Source organism: Pleurodeles waltl, chromosome 4_1 (genome assembly GCF_031143425.1).
Source record: "Pleurodeles waltl isolate 20211129_DDA chromosome 4_1, aPleWal1.hap1.20221129, whole genome shotgun sequence".
NCBI lineage: Eukaryota > Metazoa > Chordata > Amphibia > Caudata > Salamandridae > Pleurodeles > Pleurodeles waltl.
The window spans coordinates 369,270,769-369,286,189 of NC_090442.1; the positions used below are offsets into that span (position 1 = coordinate 369,270,769).

Genomic DNA, 15,421 nt, shown 5'->3' on the forward strand with positions numbered 1-15,421 from the left:
TAGATCAACATTATTGCCCTGCAGTCATAGACTCCTCCCACTCAATGAAACCATGATGTGAATAACAAAGTGATTGTCGCGGAATCAGGAACTGCTAGGTAATCTGCCCAACTCTGCAGGAAATGGCCTCAGATAAGCACAGTTGGGCCATTCGCAAAAAGGAGCGATCAGAGCTATTTATACTGATGCTACCACACAAAGAATACATGATGGTCTATGATACATTCCTGTTACCTCTAGGCATGGAGTAAAAACAAGCACTAATGGGCAGAAACAAAGTATTGAGAAAAAATAGGGCCGTATCGATATAATCAGTAATGCGAGTGTCCAGTCCTCACAAAACTGGCATCAATCCTCAGAGGAGTACGCTATAAAATATGAATAAAACGGTGTTGTAAAAAAGATAACTTTACAAAGTATGGTACAAATCAAAAAGCTGGCAGGATCAAGTGGAGTTAACGTGTCAAAAAAGTTGTAAAAAAATGTGTGTGTGGGTGGGGTGGTGTTTGGCTAAAATACCCCACCAAAAGAAAAGTACCAATCGGTAATTGCTCATGTTGTGTTAAATTAATGAAAAAAGGGGGGTCTGAACTGAATGAAATATAACATACCTCTATAGATAAGAAAAAGAAGCATGTTAGGGGCTGAGCATAATAATTATATCTCTGTCCTTCTATAGGAATTCCAAAGTCCTTGATTAGAAGAGCCTAAATCTATCACAAAATCTATCCCTATACATGAAAATCAAAATGAAGCAATGAAGGGGCTGGGCATAGTGATCCTATCTCAGTTCAAGGTATGCTGTTGTTCAATCCTGAGATGTGGCTTATCAATTTAAAAATCCACATTTGTTCCTTCTCTGAGTCTCTTGGTGACGTCATCTGTGATAGAGTCTCTGAGATCACCCAACATATGTCATTAGGGCTTTGTTCTGATGTGATAAAGTGTGTGCTCATTTTGGTTGCTTTCTGTTGACTGCTGATGGTACTACTGTGTTTACTTATCTGCGTTCTCACAGATCTTGTTTTCATGCCAATATGGCAAAGCCACATGGGCATTGGTTATGATACATGTGATTCCTGATCTTACAGTTAGTGTGTTTATATAAATTTCAAATCCGTTCTGAACCTAGATCAAAACCTGTTTAGTAGTCATTGTAAAAGGGCAGACATTACACTAGCCACATGGATAATGTCCTCTAAACAAAGGCAGGCCCCAACTATTTGTTATGCTCTCTGTTGGTGGTGGCCGAATGACATGGTCTCCTGTGTACCAAAAAGTCCCTGATATGAGTTCTTTTAAAGGCAAGCAAAGGTTTGTCAGTGGAGGAACCTTGACTATTCAATATCGCCCAGCAGTTGTTAATGACCTTCTTGGCCTCACTGGACGAAATGGGTGTATGTGGTGACCCATGTCAACCTTGTATGGTCTGCCTTAGAAGGGTGGCTAAAATGGCTTCCCTATTGTTATTGTAGGCCCGCTTGGGTGCCATATTAATGATGTGAGGGAGATAGTTCTGGTTGTCCAATTTCTGGGTCAATTCATCACCTGTGTGTCAAAAGTGCTGATATCACCGCAGGCCCTCTTAAGTCTCAAAAATAGATCGAATGGTAGATTGGTTCTAAGAGCCTTTGTGTGGTGGCTTTTTTAGAGGGGGCAGCTATTTCTATCTGTGTTCTTGTGAAAAGTTCTAATCTTAAGCTTTCCTCAATCAATGGAAATTTAAGAGATCTACGAAAGAGAGTTCCTTTTTGGATACTGTCACTGTAAATCTCAAATAGGGATTTCATACATTAATCCAATCAATAAACTTCAGGTTGTTGCTGGTATTGCCTTTCCAGATGATAAGAATATTGTCTATAAACCTTCACCATCATTGAATGACTTGAAAAAATGGGGTTACTCTAGTCTAGAATAAACTTTAATTCAAAGTTATACATATAGAGGCATGCCAAGCTTGGAGCGTATATGGCCCATCGATGTGCCCTGTATCTGGTGGTGAAGTTGGTCCTCACATTGAAAGATTTCTCCTTAAGGGTTATAATGGCACATTCATCAATTAAATGTTCCGGGGTGAGTGTTCCAGGTTTCCACCCTTAACATCTCATCTATAACATTGTGTTTCACTTTGTGTAATGTTTGTATAGAGGGCTTCCTCATCAAGAGTGATGAAAAAGTCTATGGACCCTCAAGAGTTGATGTCTTCTATGAGGTTCAGTATGTCCTTGGTATCCCTTAAAATAGTCTGTGTGCATAAAAATACAGCAAAAAATGGTTGCAGAATTTAGATAAAGGTTCAAGTTACGACGCACGGTCTCCCAGAAGGTGGCCTTGTTTCCTTGTGGATCTTAGGAAGGCAGTAAATGTATGGTGTTCTGGGTTGTTGGTTGTATAAGAAATCCGCTTCTTTTTAGTGATCCATCTGGACATTTCTGCCTCATTTTTCATATTGCGTATCTTCCGTTTGAGTTTAGGGGTTTGTGTTGGACATCCAATGAGTGAAATCCCTTTCTTGAACTGTTACTTCAGTCTTTTCTTCATTGTTTCTAAATACTTCAAACATCCCACCTATGCATTGTTTCCAGCCATTCTCCAATTTGTCTGGTATAATTTGAGTGCTGATTAGAATCTAATGATGTATAATGTGTTACCGATATTAAAAAAAAAAAAAACATTAAAACCAAGGAATCTAATATGTTTTTTTAACAGTTGGGCATACAGACTTAAGAGATTTGGGAGATCAAGAAAACACCATTCAGTATTTTATGCTTAGATTGAAATGGATGCAAGGCCACTAGCTAACTAAGTTTAGGAAAGAAAGATGTTAAAATCACAGCCATTTGCAGCAACTTCCGTGCCCGACAGATCTTGCAAAACATCTTGTGATCTTATCCAGAGAACCAATGCTAACTACATGGCCCATCGTCACCCCAGAAACAAAAACGGCTGCCACCATGAAGTACATCCATTCAGGGGCCCCATTGGATTCCTGCCCCCAACACGTCTACTCCAGAGGATTGCAACCCATCAGTGCTATGCTCACACCCATTCTGAATGCCTCCATCTCTTCCACGACCTTCCCAGATGCTTGGAAACAAGCAGCTGCCTTCCCACTACTGAAGAAACACTCCACGGACCCTTCTACAGTCACCAACTACAGACTGATCTCCCTGCTAACTTTCCCTCCAAAGGTCTTAGAAAGAAATCATCAGCAGATGCCTCATCAGATACTTCAAGTACCACTTAGTCTGGTTTCAGATCCAACCTCATCACAGGAACTTCCCTCATTGCCACCAAAGATGACATCTACATGACTGTGAACGGCGACCCTCATCGTCCTGGAATTCTCCTCAGCATTTGACACAGTCTCCCACCCTATCATACACACGCCTACACAGCAATGGACTCCAAGGACACTTATTCCGATGGATTTACTCCATCCTTACTGGACGATCCCTGTCAGTCAGCCTGGCACTGTACACCTTGGATAACGTTGACCTCATCTGCAGAGTTCCTGAAGGATCCTCTCTTAGCCCAACCCTCTTCAACACATTCATGATCCCTGTAGCCAGCATCTTTTGCTCTCACATAAACGTCCGACGACACTGATCTCATTCTCTCCCTCACAGATGAGATGCTCAGTACCCTCATCAAGTTCAATATCTGCATGACTGAAATCGCCCGGTGGATAAAGACCAACTGTCTAAAGTTGAGCACCAACAACACCGAAATCTTAATCTTGGGGAAGAGCACTTCGTTGTTGGTACACAAAAGAGCTAGGACTGACACTCACCCCAGAATCTCAGGATCGCGATTTACAGCAAACTTGACATAACCGCACAAGTCAATGCTGTCACAGTCTCATGGTTCCATACCAAGAAGATGCTGAAGAAGATTTTCAAATGGCCCCCCCATCAGAACCTAAAATACTGTTATACACCTCCTGGTCAAAATCAGGCTACTTGAACATCCCCTACACTGGGATCAACAAAAAACACACCAAAAGTCTTTAGCCAGAATCACTCTAAACCTCCAACGCTACATCACACTGGACCAGCATACCTCAACAATATTATATACCTTCACAAACATTCTAGACACTCCGCTCATCCGAACTCCTATTTGCACACATCTAACACATTTGAAAAAACAAATCCAGCAGTTGAGACTTCTCCTACACCGATCGTAAAGTGTGGAACGCCCTGGCACTACACACAAGAGCCTTCTCCTGTCTTGAACCCTTCAAAAAGCTGAAGACCTGGCTTTTCGATTAGTCCCACAAGGCCTGATGTTTGGCTAGAGACTTGCATTCTCAGCTCCTGTGTACCCTCCCAGGTGATGGTGCTCTACTAACCCACATTATATAACCAGTGCAATGCTTTCCACTAATTGGCTAACTGGAATTCTGTGGTCTGCAGCATCAAAGTTGGTGGAAAGATTGAGTATTCAAAGCTGAACCTAACCTGATCATGCTAAGCTCATTTAAAGATGCAGCCAAGATGGATTCCATCCACTTATAGGGCAGAACCACTAGACAAGGAAGGATATTGGCTATTGTGATTTTAAAAAATAAATAAGGAACATAGGTGGTCATTACAACCCTGGCGGTCGGTGTTAAAGCAGCGGTAAGACTGCCAACAGGCCGGCGGGAAAAAAATGGAATCACGACCGTGGTGGAAACCGCCAACAAAGACAGCTACTTTAACACTCTGACCGCCACGGCGGTAGCAACAAACAGCTCGGCGGTCACCGCCATCAGACAGGCGGGGGACAAGGTACCACCCACAGTATCATGAGAGGCCAATCCGCCACCTTTTCCGGGGCGGATTCACCGCGAACAAAACACGGCGGAAATAGGACTTCGAAGGGAAAATGCTCACCTCAACACACCCCATGAGGAATCCGGATGCCATGGAACCCGAGCTCCAGATCCTGCCAGCCCTCATCTTCTTGCTCCTCTACCAGGAGCACGAACACCGGCGGCGAAGACCACAGTGAGTACTGCACCTAAGACACGGGGAGGGAAAAAACAGTGACACACACACGCAACACCCCCACCCACGACAACACACACACTAATACAGCATGATACATTACAGTCACACCCCCAAGCCCCCTGGAAGAATGCAAGGACAAAAGGAAATGAGTGTAACCATTGTAATATATTAAAATCCAGTACGCAAAAATATATATACACTATAAACAAATAAATGCACCAAGAATAGTAGTCCAGGTAGTGCTCCATTGAAGTCCGTGGAACACTGGGCCCACACGGCATGGGCGAGGCCCACACTCTATCCCTGAACATGACGGAGAGAACACTGCAGGGGGATCAGATAGCAATAAAACAGGCACCTCAGCCGGTTGAGTGCACGAAGCCAAATACACGAGGTACCACATGCCCACTGTTCAATCCTGGGGAGTGCAAAGCCACAGTCTCTCAAGTCTCTCCAGTGGGTGGGTTGCCCACTGCATTATCCTGGGGAGTGCAAAGCCAGTGTCTCTCAAGTCTCTACAGTGGGAGGGTTTCCCACTGCTTCATCCTGGGGAGTGTAAAGCCACAGTCTCTCAGGTGGATGCCTTTCTCCACTGGTTCTGGAGGGGGCCTTGTGCCCAGAGTGCTTCATCCTGCCAAGGACTGAGGTAGTGGATTCATCTCTCCACTGGTTATGGAGGGGGGCCTTGTGCCCTCAGTGCTTCATCCTGCCAAGGACCGAGGTAGTGGATGGATCTCTCCACTGGTTCTGGAGGGGGCCTTTTGCCCAGAGTGCTTCATCCTGCCAAGGACTGAGGTAGTGGATGGATCTCTCCACTGGTTCTGGAGGGGGCCTTGTGCCCAGAGTGCTTCATCCTGCCAAGGACTGAGGTAGTGGATGGATGGATCTCTCCACTGGTGCTGAAGGGGGCCTTGTGCCCACAGTGCTTCATCCTGCCAAGGACAGAGGTAGTGGAGGTATCTCTCCACTGGTTCTGGAGGGGGCCTTGTGCCCAGAGTGCTTCATCCTGAATCCTGCCAAGGACAGAGGTAGTGGATGGATCTCTGTACTGGTTCTGGAGGGGGCCTTGTGCCCAGAGTGCTTCATCATGCTCGTGACGGACTCAGTAGCGTCAGTGCCCTTGGCGCTCATGGGCCAGCGGTGCTTGTTGCAGCAGTGTCCTTGGCAGCGGTACTTGTTGCGACGGTGTCCTTAGCAGCGGTGCTTGTGGCGGCGTTGTCCTGTTCAGCAGTGCTTGTGGCGGCGTTGTCCTGTTCAGCAGTGCTTGTGGCGGCGGTGTCCTGTTCAGTGTTGCTTGTGGCGGCGGTGTCCTGTTCAGCGGTGTTTGTGGCGGCGGTGTCCTGTTCAGCGGTGCTTGTGGCGGCGGGGTCCTTGGCAGTGACTCAGCTGCTGGCGGTCCTGGCTGGCCCAGTGGGGCTGGTGCTAGCAGTCCTGTCTGACCCAGCGGGGCTGGTGCTGGCAGTCCTGTCTGGCCCAGCGGGGCTGGTGCTGGCGGTCCTGTCCTTGGCAGCTGGGCTGGTGCTGGCAGTGGCCTCCTGGGCAGCTGGGCTGGTGCTGGCAGTGGCCTCCTGGGCAGCTGGGCTGGTGCTGGCGGTGGCCTCCTGGGCAGCTGGGCTGGTGCTGGCGGTGGCCTCCTGGGCAGCTGGGCTGGTGCTGGCGGTGGCCTCCTGGGGAGCTGGGCTGGTGCTGGCGGTGGCCTCCTGGGCAGCTGGGCTGGTGCTGGCGGTGGTCTCCCGGGCAGCGGGATGATGGCGGTGGCCTCCTGGGCAGCAGGGCTGGTGCTGGCGGTGGCCTCCTGGGCAGCGGGGATGATGGCGGTGGCCTCCTGGGCAGCGGGGATGATGGCGGTGGCCTCCTGGGCAGCGGGGATGATGGCAGTGGCCTCCTGGGCAGCAGGGCTGGTGGCAGTGGCCTCCTGGGCAGCGGGGATGATGGCGGTCTTCTCCGCCGTGCGGCTCTACCCAGACTTGCTGACTTTCTTGTGGCCCTTCCCCATCTTGGAAGGTGTCGCAGGTGACTCCACACTCCCACCTGTACCCCTGGGAGCGGCTTTGGTGGCTGGAGTCTTCCCCCTCTCCCGCCAGGCACTGGCCAACTTTTGATGCTTGACAGGTGGGGGACTGTCCGTGCTGTGGCTCCGTGCCGCACTGGCTGCCCTGGTGGCCGGTGCACTCCAGATTCCGGTGACTACAGGCACCACTGGTCCCGGAGATGTTGTGGCTGAGGTGCTAGGTTGGGACCTGGAGAGTCAGGCCCTAGGAGACTGACGGGGTGGGGGAGGTGAGGGAAAGAGGTCAAGGTTGGACAGGAAAAGTTTATTGGAACACTGGGACGGGTAGCTGGAAGGGGTTTGGGAGTGGAGGAAGAGCTTGTGGTTGCAGGAGGACTTCGTTTGGTGACTTTGGGTGAAGGAGCATGCGATGGAGGCTGTTGTGAGGTGGATGGCTGTTGGGTGAGTGTGTGCCTGCTTTTGTGTATCTTGGGAGGTGGCGTCAGACACACTGGGAGAGGACACAGGGGACGTGTGAATGGCAGTGGGGGTGGTGACTGCACGTGAGCGGGGTGTGGTGGTGTGTGTGCTGGTGATGGAAGTAGTGGCTGTAGATGTAGTGCATGCATGTGTGTGTAGACGAGACTGGGAGGGAGACGAGGAGGAGGGGGACAAAGTGGAGGCAGTGGATGTTGGTGTGTCTGCATGTGTGTGTGATGCTTGCATGAGTGCCTGTGGGATGTGTGGTGCTTATGTTTGCCAGAGCTTCCCTTGTGTGTTGACGTGTGTGCATGCTGGTCTGAAGGTGTGCTTTGGATAGGCTGAGGTAGAGGGGATTTGGTCTGGGTGGAGGAAGTTGGAGGGGGGAGGCTAGCGACAGGGACAATGGCTGCCATCAGTGCTGAGGCCAGAGTCTGAAAAGCTCGCTGAAGGGCCGCCTGACCAGAATGAATGCCCTCCAGGAATGCATTTGTCTGTTGCAACTGCCTTTCTACACCCTGGATGGCATTCAAAATGGTAGACTGCCCAACAGTGAGGGACCTGAGGAGGTCAATGACCTCCTCACTGAGGGCAGCAGGGGTGACTGGGGCAGGGCCTGAGGTGCCTGGGGTGAAGGTGATGCCCACCCTCCTGGGTGAGCGGGCACGGGGCAAAGGCTGAGGGGCTGCTGGGAGAGCGGTGCTGGTAGGGGGGTGGGGGCTGTACCTGTAGATGCGGGGGGCACAGATGTTGCCGCCACCACAAGGGAGTTCCCATCAGAGGACGTGTCTGTATCACTGGTGTCAGCTCCTGTCCCCGCCGTGGAGCTCCCCTCGCCCTCCGTCCCACTGGTGAACTCCGAGTCTGTTGTCTCACCCTCCAGGGCCATGTGGGATGCAGCTCCCTCCTGCTCCGGTGCCACTGCTCCTCCGCCTGATGATGCTAATGCACACAAGAACAGGGAGACCACAAAAGGGGGGGGGGGGGCCGACAGAAGAAAGACATGTTGAGTGCATGCAATACTGCTACCATTGGCGGACACGACAGACACAGAAGCCCCCTGTACTACGCCACGCACTTGGGCTCCACTGTTCAATCCCTGGGACATGGCCTACAAGGCTATGGCCGACATCTGCACACATGGATGACACAGGAGCCTGACTAGGTGTATTTGGCACTGTACACAGGTGGGGTGGGGTGCCACAGGGTCTGCCAGAACAAGGGGACCTAACTATCACACTCGCCCTGGCCTAGGGAAATCCACAGCCCACCTCCCCCACCCAGACACCTCCACTGCGCGCAAAATCAGCAGAATGAGAGTGTACTCACCTCCTTGTGGCTGCTGTGATGCCCTCAAGCGCCCATCCATCTCCGGGTATGCCACCGCCAGGATCCTGAACATCAGGGGGGTCATGGTGCGACGGGCATCCCTCCCACGTTGGGAGGCCATCCCGACCTGGGCCTTCGCCTTGCTCCAGCAGCGAATGTCCTCCCATCTCTTACGGCAGTTTGTGCTCTGTCTGTGTGAGACCTCCAGGGTCCGGACGTCCTTGGCGATGGCACGCCAAATATCCTTTTTCTGGTGGGCGCTGACCTACATGAATTGTATAGGGGGAAAAGAAAGTTTATTACCAACTGCACCGTCACAGTTATTGGCCCCCATCCCTACCCTTGCCATGTGGCACATGCACTCACCGTCGTGTCATGCACGCCTCAATCTCCCTCTCTGCCCCCCATCTTTTATCCACACCTCTCCACACAGGCATAGCCCATACAGCATGCTTCCAGTGTACATACCTGTTTGTCTGGGGGACCGTAGAGTATCGTGTACTGGGGGAGGACCCCATCCACAAGTTTCTCCAACTCCTCCAATATGAAGGCAGGGGCCCTTTCCCCAGACGCACAAGCCATTGTCTCTTCCAGACCGAGGTCACAGCAGCACTTGCATTGTAGGTCCTCTCCTGGCGAAGATCAGGTATCGAGTGATTGAACAGATAGAAAAAGGCGGTCACGTCTGTGGCAGCGCGTACCGTCACCGCCGGCGTACATCGTCATTGGGTCCTGGGACCCATAGGGTCCAATGTTAACCAATGCAGAATTGCGCCGCGGTCTTCAACCGCCTACTGCAACGGTGTACAACGCCAGCGCACTTACCTCACATCCCATTGTCCCACTTTACAAGTCAGGCAGCCGCCATTTCAGGGGCCCACATGGCTTAATTTTTAACTGCGTCACATATACCTAGGCCTTGCCTCAACACTCATACAGGCCAAATTTCGGATTATGATTCTTGTTCTGTGTAAACTGTGGGTACGTACCTCTGAGTTGGTTGACTCTGTGCTCGCTGTTGTCCTTCATAGGCACCGTCCGCTGGGACATGTGAGGAGATGGCGGCATCCTCCGGTGTACAGACCGCTGGTGGACCTGTCGACAATGGAGGAAGGACATGTGATCATCACCTACAGGCTTGATCGTGCCACAATCCTGGAACTGTGTGCCCAGCTGGAGCCAGACCTGATGTCAGCTATCCGCCATCCCACAGGAATCCCCCCTCAAGTGCAGGTGCTGTCAGTACTCCATTTCCTTGCTATAGGGTCATTCCAAACAACAGTGGCCATAGCATCAGGGATGTCCCAGCCTATGTTTTCCAACGTGTTGTCCAGAGTGTTGTCTGCCCTGGTGAAACACATGCGCAGCTACATCGTTTTCCCTCAGGTGGAGGATTTGCCTACAGTGAAAGGTAACTTCTGTGCCCTGGGACATATCCCCAAAATCATAGGTACCATTAATGGGACACATGTGGCTTTGGTAACCCCCCTGCAGGAGTGAACAGGTGTACAGAAACCGGAAGAGTTGTCATTCCATGAATCTGCAGATGGTGTGTTTGGCAGACCAGTACATCTCCCATGTTAATGCCAAATTCCCTGGCTCAGTGCATGACGCTTATATCCTGCGCAATAGCAGCATCCCTTATGTGATGAGGCAAATCCAGAGGCACCGTGTGTGGCTATTAGGTGAGCACCTGGAAGCAAGTCAGTGGGAATGGTTTTCTGGGTCTTGGGATATCCTTACAGGTTAGTGTGTGTCTAACAGTTGTTCCTCGCCATTTGCAGGTGACTCTGGTTACCCCAACCTGTCATGGCTACTGACCCCAGTGAGGAATCCCAGGACAAGGGCAGAGGAACGCTGCAATGAGGCCCATGGGCAAACTCGGCAGATTATAGAGTAGACCTTCAGCCTCCTGAAGGCCAGGTTCAGGTGCCTCCATATGACAGGTGGATTCCTATTCTACTCACCAAAGAAGGTGTGCCAGATCATCGTGGCCTGCTCTATGCTTCACAACTTAGCTTTGTGACGACAGGTGCCTTTTCTGCAGGAGGATGGTCTAGATGGCGGTGTTGTTGCAGCTGTGGAGCCTGTGGACAGTGAAGACGAGTAAGCAGAAGAAGAGGACATCGGCAACAGGAACTCTGTGATCCTGCAATATTTCCAGTGAGACACAGGTAAGAATACAAACCTGCCTACTACATGTACTTTAACACTACTACCTCTCTACTGTCTGTCGTTTTCACACAGTGTATGGTCACTGAGTTGTCACTTTCCCTTACGATTTCACAGATGTGGGTCCCACTGTGTGACATCTGCTTTGTTTCCTCATGGACTAGAGCTTTGTGACATAGGTATGTTGACATTACATTTGAAAGAGCATTTTGACACTGTAATTGCTGATACACAATTTCGAAATCACAGACTGACTCCAGATTGTTTTGTGCTTCACGGGTGTTTATTTAAGTGCTCAATATTGGAGGGGGTTGTAAAATGGTGAGGGGTGATGGTGGAGGAATGTCCATGGCAGAGTCCAGTCTATTAGTCTCACAGGTGCATTGCCCAAATGGGCATAGGAAGTGGAGCTGGGGCAGTTTGAGGATGGACAGGGTGACAAAGTGGGACAGAAGGATGACATTCAGGGTGGTCTCATTTCTTGGTGGGGGTCTTGGCATCGTTCTCTGTCTTTGTACTGGATCTCAGGGACCGTTTGCCGGGTGGTTCTCCCTCTGCAGGGGGTGGGGTGGTCCTGTGGCGGTGCCTCCTGTCCACTAGCGCCGGCGGAGGTGGTGGGCAGTTCATCATCCAGGCTAGTGTCAGGGGCCCCTTGTTGTGCCACAGTGTCCCTCCTGGTGTTGAGGACTTCCTTTAGCACCCCTACGATGGTGCCCAGGGTGGAATTGATGGCTCTGAGTTCCTCCCTGAAGCCCAAATACTGTTCCTCCTGCAGGTGCTGGGTCTACTGAAACTTGGCTAGTACCGTTGCCAGCGCCTCCTGGGAGTGGTGGTAGGCTCCCATGATGTTGAAGAGGGCCTCGTGGAGAGTGGGTTCCCTTGGCCTCTCCTCCCCCTGTCGCACAGCAGCCCTCCCAGTTCCCCTGTGTTCCTGGGCCTCTGTCCCCTGGACCGTGTGCCCACTACCACTGCCCCCAGGTCCCTTTTGTTGTTGGGGTGGTGGGTTAGCCTGGGTTCCCTGTAGTGGTGGACACACTGCTGATTGACGTGTCCTGGGGACATAGGTATGGGCCTACTCGGTGGGTGCTGTGCTGGTTTTTCCAGATGGGGGAAGCTCTGTGGTGGACTGTGACTGTGTCAGGGGAACCGACTGTCCAGAGGTCCCCGATGGGCGGGGCTGGTCATCTAGATCCAGTTGGACAGAGCTGCTGTCATCACTGTGGGCCTCTTCTGTTAGTGGTGTGGACATGTGTGGACCCTCCTGTCCAGTGACGTTGGTTAGGGGTCCTGCAGCGGTATAAAAGGATGTTTATTATATCTGTGTGTGCCATGGTGTGCAATGGGTGGCTGACCGTGTACCCCAGTGCTTGCATTCCTGTGTGGGACCTTGTGTGATGGTGGTTTAGTGGGGTGTATGGGTATGTGCAGTGGCCATGCCTTGGTGATGGGTGTCCATGCTTTGTTGTTGCATGCAGGGCTTGGTGTTAGGATGTGTGGTTTGTGATGTTGGGACATTTGTGAGGATTTGGAGTGATAGGGGTGAGGGTGAGGGTGGGGGTATGTGGTAGCATGCAAGTAGGGTGGGGGATGTAATAGTTAAGATTCGACTTACCAGAGTCCATTCCTCCATCTACTCCTGCGAGGCCCTCATGATGCAGAATCGGCAAGACTTGCTCCTCCCATGTTGTTAGTTGTGGGGGAGGAGGTGGGTGTCCGCCGCCAGTCCGCTGAACCGCAAGGTGGTGTCTTGAGACCACGGAACGCACCTTCCCCCATAGGCGTTCCACCTCTTCCTGAAGTCATCCCTAATTCTTGGGTGCTGTCCCACTGCGTTGACCCTGTCCCCTATTATTCGCCATAGCTCTATCTTCTTTGCAATGGAGGTGTGCTGCATCTGTGATCCGAATATCTATGGCTCTACCCGGACGATTTCCTCCACCATGACCCTGAGCTCCTCCTCAGAGAACCTGGGGTGTCTTTGCCGTGCCATGGGGTGGTGTGGGTGATGTGTGAGGTGGTGTGTGTAGTGATAAGTGGGTTGATATTTATTGGTGTGTTGTGTGAGGTGCGTGGAAGTTATGTGGGTGATGGTATTGTGTGCCTGTGGATGCTTGGTAGTTGTTTGTGGTGTCTCTCTCTCGGGCCTTCTCTCTGTAATGTTGTCGTAGGGGTTTGTGGGTGATGTGGGTGTGTGTTTTATATTGTAATGGGTGTGTGGGAATGGTGTGTGTATGTGTATCAGGTGTGTGTATTTTGAATTGTCCAATGTGGCTGTGTTTTGTATATGTGTGTGTATGTTGAGCGCATCGGTGTGTACCGCCAATGGAATACCGCAGTTGAAAGACCGCCGCGTGTATTCGTGTGTTGTGATAGTGTGGGCGTATTTCTGTTGGCGTGATGGTGGAGGATTTGTTTTCGCCAGTTTATCACTGACCTTTGGTGTGGCGGACTTGTGTGGGTGTCTGAATTTTGGCGGATTCCGAGCTGTGGGTCATAATAGCTGTGGCGGATTTCCACATCCGCGGCTGTGTGTTGGCGGTCCTCTGCACGGTGGTAAGCGGCTTTTACCGCCAATGTTGTAATGAGGGCCATAGTGATTCTGCCTTCTTTGATGAAGGGATTAGTGATGCCTGTGGAGGACAGATTCATACTCTTTGCTATTCTTGACACCAAAATTGTAATGTTGGAACTAGGCTTAATCACACCTCGGGGTCCTGGATCTGTATCCCCGAAATGGCTAGATAAAAAAGATTATATTCCTCTAAAGTATTAGGACACAACATGTAAAATCTTAACTCTAAATATGAAATGAAGAAAGTGATGAATGAAATATTAAAGATTCAAAGGTAACAACTCCTGTTGAATTGTTGCTCTGGCAAGAGAGAAACACAACACATTATGTGAGGTTAAGGCATTGGTTTGATGATCGATCTTGTTCAGTTTTGAGTGAGTCTGTATAAGGCAAGATCCTGCAAATATGATAAAGAAGACCTATCATTGTAGGAGGCTGGACTGGCTTGTAGTGAGTACCAAGGGGTACTTGCACCAGGCCCAGTTATCCCTTATTAGTGTATAGGGTGTCTAGCAGCTTAGGCTGATAGATAATGGTAGCTTAGCAGAGCAGCTTAGGCTGAACTAGGAGACGTGTGAAGCTACTACAGTACCACTTAGTGTCATATGCACAATATCATAAGAAAACACAATACACAGTTATACTAAAAATAAAGGTACTTTATTTTTATGACAATATGCCAAAGTATCTTAGAGTGTACCCTCAGTGAGAGGATAGGAAATATACACAAGATATATATACACAATAGCAAAAATATGCAGTATAGTCTTGGAAAACAGTGCAAACAATGTATAGTTACAATAGGATGCAATGAGGAAACATAGGGCTAGGGGCAACACAAACCATATACTCCAAAAGTGGAATGCGAACCACGAATGGACCCCAAACCTATGTGACCTTGTAGAGGGTCGCTGGGACTATTAGAAAATAGTGAGAGTTAGAAAAATAACCCTCCCCAAGACCCTGAAAAGTGAGTGCAAAGTGCACCAAAGTTCCCCTAAGGACAAAGTAGTCGTGTTAGAGGAATAATGCAGGAAAGACACAAACCAGCAATGCAGCAACTGTGGATTTCCAATCTAGGGTACCTGTGGAACAAGGGGACCAAGTCCAAAAGTCACAAGCAAGTCGGAGATGGGCAGATGCCCAGGAAATGCCAGCTGCGGGTGCAAAGAAGCTTCGACTGGACAGAAGAAGCTGAGGTTTCTGCAGGAACGAAAAGGGCTAGAGACTTCCCCTTTGGTGGACGGATCCCTCTCGCCGTGGAGAGTCGTGCAGAAGTGTTTTCCCGCCGAAAGGACGCTAACAAGCCTTGCTAGCTGCAAATCGTGCGGTTAGCGTTTTTGGACGCTGCTGGGGCCCAGGAGGGACCAGGAGGTCGCAAATTGGACCTGAAGAGAGAGGGGACGTCGAGCAAGACAAAGAGCCCTCACTGAAGCAGGTAGCACCCGGAGAAGTGCCAGAAACAGGCACTACGAGGATGCGTGAAACGGTGCTCGCCGAAGTTGCACAAAGGAGTCCCACGTCGCCGGAGACCAACTTAGAAAGTCGTGCAATGCAGGTTAGAGTGCCGTGGACCCAGGCTTGGCTGTGCACAAAGGATTTCCGCCGGAAGTGCACAGGGGCCTGGAGTAGCTGCAAAGTCGCGGTTCCCAGCAATGCAGCCCAGCGAGGTGAGGCAAGGACTTACCTCCACCAAACTTGGGCTGAAGAGTCACTGGACTGTGGGGGTCACTTGGACAGAGTCGCTGGATTCGAGGGACCTCGCTCGTCGTGCTGAGAGGAGACCCAAGGGACCGGTAATGCAGCTTTTTGGTGCCTGCGGTTGCAGGGGGAAGATTCCGTCGACCCACGGGAGATTTCTTCGGAGCTTCTGGTGCAGAG

The 15,421-nt window shown here is 50.6% G+C and overlaps 1 protein-coding gene across 3 annotated transcripts in view; it reads left to right on the top strand.

Moving 5' to 3' along the window:
• The window catches only part of GOLT1B (golgi transport 1B), a 121,051-nt gene that overhangs the window by 93,056 nt on the left and 12,574 nt on the right, over positions 1–15,421 (top strand). The gene's annotated exons all lie outside the window — the stretch shown is intronic.